We start from the raw sequence: 10,016 nt of genomic DNA, 5'->3' as shown, positions 1-10,016 counted from the left end.
GGACTCGCTTCGCTCGCCCATCAAAAATATGTAATAAGTTTGCACAACTACTGAATGAAGAATTAACATCAAATACAAGGAAAATTAAACTTTTCAAGATTATTCTTCAAAAACTATATAATGATTTTCATATCATTTGAATTATGTAATTTCTTAGTTAAAGGTAGAAATTGATGGGCGAGCGAAGCGAGTCCTGAATAGGGACTGCTTCCATTTGTCTGAAAACAGATTTGAAGACTACTGCAATTTTTCAGGACTCACTACGTTCACCCATCAAAATGTAGAAAATTGCTATTTTTGTAAAATAGAAATTACTTAATTATAAAAGTATTATAATATATATTTTTCTTGTTAACGAAAAAATATCGTTGTTTTATCGAAATATAAAGGACACGAAAATGGGCACGACAAATAATGAGGAAACACATCTTTTTATAAAATAATAATAATAATAATGCATAAACGTTACACGTAACTTGACAAATAATTTACTTGTGGATCGACTTGTAAATTTGGGAACTGTATGCTGATACATTTAGTGAATGATGAAAAGCATTTAAAATCATGAATTAGTAGAGTACTTTCAAGACTACAATTGCTTTTCAGGACTCGCTTCGCTCGCCCATCAAAAACATGTAATAAATTTGTACAACTACTAAATGAAGAACTAACATCAAATACAAGGAAAATTAAACTTTTCAAGACATTTTTCATGATTATTCTTCAAAAACTATATAATGATTTTCATATGATTTTAATTATGTAATTTCTTAGTTAAATACATAAATTGATGGGCGAGCGAAGCGAGTCCTGAAAAACATTTGAAATCATGAATTTATAGAGTACTTTCAGGATTTGCTACGCTCGTCCACCAACATTTATTCTATAATCAAATAAATTTTCATTTAATAAAACACAAATTACTAATCAAAGTATTATAATTATTACAAAAATATTTATATTTTAAATAAACTTTTATGAAATATAATTAATAAACTATTGAATAACAGTTTTTAAAAGAATCATAAATTATTTTAAATCATAAAGTTTAAATGAATACATACATAAATGCATGCAGTAGACTTTAACATTTCGAGTGGCAAAACATATTCGCGTGCATTTCCATTGGAAAACCATTTAATTTTCGATGAGAATAAGCAGCTTCCGTAAAGTAAATACAAATCGAAAAAGCTTCTTCCATTACGTTCGATTTCAACGTGTGTTTCCTCTAGTTCTTTTTTTATTTATCTTCTCTGCTTTACAAACTCCATCGTTTCAATCAATATACGCGCTTTCCCAAATAGCAAATCGCTCTTAGTAATTATAGATTGAGCTTTCGATTCATCAATTCGAGCATATAAAGTAAAGGGACTTTGAACTTGTTCGTTTCATTAAAAAAGAAAAACGTTTAAACGTTTCCCTAAAATTAGGTTAATTACTAATTTGATGTAATTATCAAAGAAATGTCATTTAATCAAAACGATTCGGATACAATAAGGGGGGAACGCATTCGTTTTTGTTTTGTTTCTGTGAAGAAATTTAATTGTTTCTCTGAAAGATTTCACTAATTTTGGTTGGTGGATTTATCGCATTGTCCTTGCAAATTGGAATTCCGATGTAGCTTGTCCTGTCGTGTCAGGAATTTCGTGGAGTGAAAAGGGGAAATACAAAATACTATATTTGATAATCGTCAACAACGCAAATAATTGCGCAACGTTACGCCATTGTTTTTCCCCCCCTAAAAAATATTGTAACGAGCGATATTAATCCTCTTCCGCGAAACAAATGCTTCCACTTTGACATCTGTCATTGAACAAAGCATTCTTTGGACTTTCACGTTTCAACATTAATACAATTATAATTAATTAGATAACAAATTATTAATTTAGATAATACAATAATGATACTAATAACCTATTTAATATTAACCTAACCTTAAAAAAATAAAACAAATGCTAACCTATTTGAAGTGCAACTAAATTCACGTTATCGTTGACAATGTGCGTTTTTCTTATCCAAGACTTTGGTGATTCGATTACGTATTAAAATTTATGCCTGTGTGTATGTGTTGCATGAATGATGTTTCCGTTTCGCAAAATCGAGTTAGTCGTTCGAGTTAGATAGAAGACGTAGCGCGAATTTCCTTAATTAATAAATGCACGCTTAATTACTGCGCCCGTTCGTCTGCTAACTTCACTTCACTCATATTTCAATAAAAAAAGAAAAACAAACAAAATATGCCCTAATTGCTAGGATTCGCAACAGCCAACTAAATTTAAATTTGTTAATTAATTATGAAATTTATAAATATTATTATTATGATTACATAGTTTACTAATTGTAATTAACAAATTTGATCAATTTGCAAATTAAATTATGACGAAACTCTGTTTATAGAAATTAACGTTTTAGTTTAAATAAAACTCATATGAACTAAAACAAAGTTTCCTTGTTTAGTTTAAATTTTATAATTCTACATATTCATTCCTCATATTTTATACAATTATCGTTTTGGTACAAATATAACTGATTTTTATGTCGTATAATTTTATTAACAATGTGAACATTGAGAACATTTAAGATCTCTATTTACATTAAAAGGATACTCTTTCCGGGTGGATAGTTACCATTATGATGATTTGAACATTACTAATTACTTCAATCTATATACTAAATCTAGTGGTTTGCAACGCTTCAGCCTGTGGTTTCACTGTTGTCGAATAGACCAATAGCCAGAACATTAGTATGTGAATCCAGTCTATCTTGGTATCTACTGCTAAATGTTGCTATTATATCCTCGACCAAATCTATATGAAGATCTTTGTGTATTTGTTTATTCCTGACTAACCATGGAGCCCTAATGATATATCTTAGGCATTTTGATTGGAACCTTTGTACAATTTTTATGTTCAATTTACTGGCTGCACCCCACAATTGGTTACCATAAGTCCATACTGGTTTCAGTATGGACCTTTTCCCTAGAAGCCAGTAGATTTTTCTAAACTTTATTTCTAATTGCTCCCTCTTAGCCAGAATGTGATGTTTCCAGGTAAGTCTTCTGTCTAGATGCATGCCTAGATATTTGACTTTTGTTGCTTTGGGCAGATCTTGTCCATTAAGTCCTACAGTTGGGCAGGTGTCTTTCTTTAGCGTGAATGTGATATGAACAGATTTCATTTCGTTAACTGCTAATCTCCACTTTTTAAGCCATTCTTGTAGCTTATCTAAATTCTCCTGTAGATATTCGAATGCTACTGCTGGATTCTCATCTGATGCCAAAGATTGCTGTGTCATCAGCGAATGTTGCTATCGTAGTATTTCTAGTTTTAGGAATATCTGCCGTGTATAACAAGGTACAGCAGTAGTCCTAAAACACTTCCCTGTAGCACCTCTGAATCCAATAATATCAGCTTTTTTTTTATAATTAATTATTAATATTAATTTAGATAATGAGTGAGGCTAATGTTTGAGATGAATTATAAAGACATGTGTAAAGTCAAGATGTCGTTAAAAAAAAATCTTCAATAGTAAGTAGTACATGAATACCCCGACTTACGAACTCCCGAACATACGAACAAAATTCTAAAAGCTCTAACTCCTTATTACAAGGGGAGATAATGTTGATAAAAAAATTAACTTTCCAAAGAAAAATTGATAATTTCTTTAATAAAATATAATATTTTTAGAAGATTTGTTTCTTTTGTCGTTTTTATTAAATAATTGTGTACATTGAAAAGTATTTGTAAGTATTTTCTTTATTTTAATCTATTTTTTCAAATTTATGCAGTCAGTGGTCCTAAAACACTTCCCTGTGGCACCCCTGAATCCAATAATATCAGTTTTTTTTATAATTAATTAGTAATATTAATTTAGATAATGAGTAAGGCCAATGTTTGAGATGAATTATAAAGACATGTGTAAAGTCAAGATGTCGTTTAAAAAAAACAAAAGTATGGAACTTTGTATTAATAATCTTCAATAGTAAGTAGTACATGAATACCCCGACTTACGAACTTCCGAACATACGAACAAAATTCTAAAAGCTCTAACTCCTTGTTACAAGGGGAGATAATGCTGATAAAAAAAATTAACTTTCCAAACAAAAATTGATAATTTCTTTAATAAAATATAATATTTTTGGAAGATTTGTTTCTTTTGTCGTTTTTATTAAATTATTGTGTACATTGAAAAGTATTTGTAAGTATTTTCTTTATTTTAATCTATTTTTTCAAATTTATGCAGTCAGTGGTCCTAAAACACTTCCCTGTGGCACCTCTGAATCCAATAATATCAGCATTTTTTTATAATTAATTAGTAATATTAATTTAGATAATGAGTGAGGCTAATGTTTGAGATGAATTATAAAGACATGTGTAAAGTCAAGATGTCGTTTAAAAAAAAAACAAAAGTATGGAACTTTGTATTAATAATCTTCAATAGTAAGTAGTACATGAATACCCCGACTTACGAACTCCCGAACATACGAACAAAATTCTAAAAGCTCTAACTCCTTGTTACAAGGGGAGATAATATTGATAAAAAAAATTAACTTTCCAAACTAAAATTGATAATTTCTTTAATAAAATATAATATTTTTGGAAGATTTATTTCTTTTGTCGTTTTTATTAAATAATTGTGATGTATTTGTAAGTATTTTCTTTATTTTAATCTATTTTTTCAAATTTATGCAGTCAGTGGTCCTAAAACACTTCCCTGTGGACGCCAAGTTCATATAATATGAACCAAAATGTGTTGTTTATTTTTGTTTTTTTACATGAACTAAAATGAAAATTTTGTATTTAGAACACAATGTTAACTTAAACTTAACTAAACTTACATAAAAAGTCCAAATTGAAAAATGTATTCACTTTTTCCATATACATGTTTTTTCTTCTTCTCTGCGTTCATTCATTTAATTATAATTAATTTACATGCAATTACGACGCGTCCGCTCCTCCACCAACGCCACTTTCGTCTCGCACAAAATAATAATAATTCGCATTCATTCGGTGGCCACTTTTAATATATATATTATTTTTTTTCCTCTAACTATGAAAAGATTTAATTACCAAAGCGTTTTTAATTAAACAAACCCCACGTTTCTTCTCCCTCTCTCTTTCTCTCTCTCACTCTCACTATGTTAGTGCTACAAAAATATGATTTCCTTTCTTTCTTTCGTTCTTTCTCTCTCGTTCTTTACATTATTTTATTTTTCCGTGCAACGAAAGCCTCATTTGAGAATTTAATTAAAATTCGCGCTCAAAAATATATGCCCCAACCAAATTGCAAACACTTTTTTTTTTCTCTGCATTCCTCTGAAAATTGCTAGATAATACATTGGATGTAGTTTGGGTTTTTAGATTAGATTTCTTAATGATATTGAATTAAAATGAAACTTTATGTGAAAAGTCAACTTTTTTTATGAAAAATATTTAAAGCAAAAGTAAAGAAAATTAAAAATTACACTATTATATGTTTCTCAATAACCACAAAAGTTGCAACTAATAATTTATACTTAAATTAAAGCTAAATCTATAGAGAATAAGATGAGTGCAAATAATTATTAATAAAGTGCACAGATTTCTTGTAATTCCTTATTAAAAATTGAACCAATTTATGTTCAAATATTGAAAAAAAAAATGAATATGTATTTAAATATTAGGTATTACTCAAAGAATCAAGAATGCCATATTTATACTTAAATTAAAGCTAAAACTGTAGAGAATAATATGAGTGCAAATAAATATTAATAAAGTGCACAGATTTCTTGTAATTCACTATTAAAAATTGAACCAATTTATGTTCAAATATTGAAAAAAAAAATGAATATGTATTTAAATATTAGGTATTACTCAAAGAATCAAGAATGCCATATTTATACTTAAATTAAAGCTAAAACTGTAGAGAATAATATGAGTGCAAATAAATATTAATAAAGTGCACAGATTTCTTATAATTCACTATTAAAATTTATGTTCAAATATTGAAAGAAAAGGAATATGTATTTACATTTTAAGTATTACTCAAAGAATCAAGAATGCCATATTTATACTTAAATTTAAGCTAAAACTATAGAGAATAAGATGAGAGTAAATAAATATTAATAAAGTGCACAAATTTCTTGTAATTCACTATTAAAATTTATGTTCAAATATTGAAAGAAAAAGAATATGTATTTACATTTTAGGTATTACTCAAAGAATCAAGAATCTCATATTTATACTTTTAATAAAGCTAAAACTATAGAATATAAGCTGATTATATATAAATACTTATAGAGTGCACGGTTTACTGGTAATTAATTATCAAAATTTAATTAATTATTAAAATTAATGTCTTTACATTTCAAAGATTTTCCCACGAACTACGAATGTTACATTTACATATTTATACTTAAATTAAAGCTAAAACTATAGAGAATAAGATGAATGCAAATAAATATTAATAAAGTGCACATATTTCTTGTAATTCACTATTAAAAATTGAACTAATTCATGTTCAAATATTGAAACAAAAGAATATGTATTTACATTTTAGATATAACTCAAAGAATCAAAAATGCCATATTTATACTTTAATTAAACTTGAAATTATGGTGCATAAGATGATTATAAATAAATACTTATAGAGTACACAGTTTACTGGTAATTAATTATCAAAATCTAATTAATTATTAAAATTAATATCTTTACATTTTAAAGTTTTTCCCAAGAACTACAAACTTTACATCTACGTATTTACACTTAAATTAAAGCTAAAACTATACAGAACAAACTAAATCTAAATGCGTAACTATAAAGTATTCAATTTTCTTATAATTCGTTATCAAAATTGAACGATAAATTGAATTGTAGAGTAAAAATAATGTGAACATTCAAGTGGATCTTCGGAATAACAATGTGCATAGAAAAGTTGTGCAGATTGAATCTGGGAGGGCAAAACACATCCATTATGGCTGTTTGCATCGAGTGTGCAGTTTTCTTTCTTCCTTTTTGTTTTTATTTCCTTCGCAAAGACTTCTTGATAAATTTATGGGTTTTTTCTTTCTTAGGGAAACAATCGCATCCATAAATATTTATAGTTTCAAAAGCTCACACAGAAACACCCTTAAATTTAGGGCAAATAGAAACTCGAACGTAGAACCTAATTAATTAGTCAACATTTTCATAACTTTAGTTGTTATTTTTGTTGCCTTTTTCGAGATTGAAAGGCTCAGGTGGAGGAATAGTAGTGGTAGGCATCATCCACTCGATGCATTAGTTGATTGCAGAGTGTAAACTTTAAAAGCGCATCGAGAGAGTGGTTGTTTTTGTATCTAGTGTATAGTGTAGATATGTGGATGAGATGAGCATTGAATTTGGGCCAAAATTTCAAAGTTCACTCGCTTTTACCTCTCTGCACTCTATACACTCTAAATTCGAATATTACGAGTGAACAAGTGTATATATGTTCGAGAATCGATTCAATAATTATATGCGGTTTACGAAACGGCTGCATCGAATATGCCAAGTGCATACGCCGCCGCTTGTCCTCAATTATAATTAGGTTTTATTTTTTTTCTTTCAATTCTCTTTGATATTTACGTACGTCTCATTATTTTTTTCTTTCTGGACATTTTTGGACTTCTTTTGCTCCGCCACGCCTTCGCCTCAAGCGTCGCGCATTGACACTGACACACTTTTTTCGATTCGCAATTTGCGAATAACAAAGATTCGACTTGTATCAGTTTTTCAATTCTTGAGAATTATGAATATTACATCTTTGTATTTATACTTGAATTCAAATTGAAACTATGGAGAATGAGCTAAATTCAAGGGCACAGTTAAAAAGTTTATAGGTTTATTGTATTTTGCTATCAAAATTGAACTAATTATTGTTACATTTTAGTGTATTTCTCAACAACTATAAAAGTTATATCTTTGTATTTATACTTAGATTTAAGCTGAAACAATAAAGAATTAACAAAATTTAATGGTACTATGGAAAAGGTCATAGATTTCTTGTATTTTGCTATTCAAATTGAACTAATTATTGTTAAGATATGGAAACATCAATGTCTTTACATTTTAGTGTATTTCTCAAGAACTATGAAAGTTATATCTTTGTATTTATACTTAGATTCAAACTGAAACTATAGAGAATTAGCTAAATTTAATGGCACAATGAAAAACGTTATAGATTTCTTGTATTTTACTATTAAAATTGAACTAATTATTGTTAAGATATGGAAACATCAATGTCTTTACATTTTAGTGTATTTCTCAACAACTATGAAAGTTATATCTTTGTATTTATACTTAGATTCAAACTGAAACTATAGAGAATTAGCTAAATTTAATGGTACAATGAAAAACGTTATAGATTTCTTGTATTTTTCTCTCAAGATTGAACTAATTATTGTTTAGATGTGGAAACATCAATGTCTTAACATTTTAGTGTATTTCTCAACAACTATGAAAGTTATATCTTTGTATTTATACATAGATTTAAACTGAAACTATAGAGAATTGAATAAATTTAATGGCACAATGAAAAACGTTATAGATTTCTTGTATTTTTCTCTCAAAATTGAACTAATTATTGTTAAAATGTGGAAACATCAATGTCTTTACATTTTAGTGTATTTCTCAACAACTATGAAAGTTATATCTTTGTATTTATACTTAGATTTAAACTGAAACTATAGAGAATTGGATAAATTTAATGGCACAATGAAAAACGTTATAGATTTCTTGTATTTTTCTCTCAAAATTGAACTAATTATTGTTTAGATGTGGAAACATCAATGTCTTCACATTTTAGTGTATTTCTCAAGAACTCTGAAAGTTATATCTTTGTATTTATACTTAGATTCAAACTGAAACTATGGAAAATTAGCTAAATTTAATGACATAATGAAACAAGTTATAGATTTCTTGTATTTTTCTATCAAAATTCAAAAAGATGTAGAAACATCAATGTTTTTACATTTTAGAGTATTTCTCAACAACTATGAAAGTTTTATCTTAGTATTTATACTTAGATTCAAACTGAAACTATAGAGAATTAGCTAAATTTAATTGCACAATGAAAAACGTTATAGATTTCTTGTATTGTATGTATTTTGCTCTCAAAATTGAACTAATTATTGTTAAGATATGGTAACATCAAAGTCTTTACATTATTGTGTATTTCTCAACAACTATGAAAGTTATATCTTTGTATTTATAGTTAGATTTAAACTGAAACTATGGAAAAGTAACAAAATTTAATGGCACAATGGAAAAGGTCATAGATTTCTTGTATTTTGCTATTAAATTTGAACTAATTGTAGTTAAAATGTTTTAAAATTTTAGTGTATTTCTCGAAAACTATGAATATTACTTCTTTGTATTTATACTTGAAATAAAACAAAAACTATAAAGAATGAGCTTAATTTAAGGAGACAATTACAAAGTGTATTTTCCTATTAAAATTGATGTAATTATACTTAAAATAAGAAAAAAATCAATGCATTTACTAATTAAAAACTTAAATTAAAATTTAACTTATAAAAAATAAGATTAGTGTAAATCTTTAATAATAAAGTGTACAATTTGTAATTTGTTATCAAAATTTAATAAATCATTGTGTAATTTTCTAAGAAATTTTATATAAATTATAAAAGTTTGTTATGAAACTAAGACTTAATTCTGATGACTTTTTTTCTACGAAAATGTATATAAAAAAAACAGGAATCTTCTGAAACTATACAAGTTTTATAATTGATATAAGTGATTAATTATTAGGTTAGGTTATATATCTATACTAACATGTATCATATTAGAGTAGGTTATGAAATAATGACATTTTCATTTGTTTATTGATCATATAAGATCATAGATTTAATATAGTTTTGACGTTATTTTTGTATGATTGTTTATGTTTTTATCAACGTTGATGAAGAATTTGCACCAATTTATTTATTATTTTGGACAAGGAAGTCGATTCGAGTGCGACTTGTGCCAGTTTTCTATATGCTATAGCTATTATAGTTT

The sequence above is a fragment of the Nicrophorus vespilloides genome, unplaced genomic scaffold, assembly GCF_001412225.1.
Source record: "Nicrophorus vespilloides isolate i.1.1-1 unplaced genomic scaffold, Nicve_v1.0, whole genome shotgun sequence".
NCBI lineage: Eukaryota > Metazoa > Arthropoda > Insecta > Coleoptera > Silphidae > Nicrophorus > Nicrophorus vespilloides.
The sequence above is the reverse complement of the archived record's forward strand: the minus strand, read 5'-3'. Positions refer to the sequence as shown.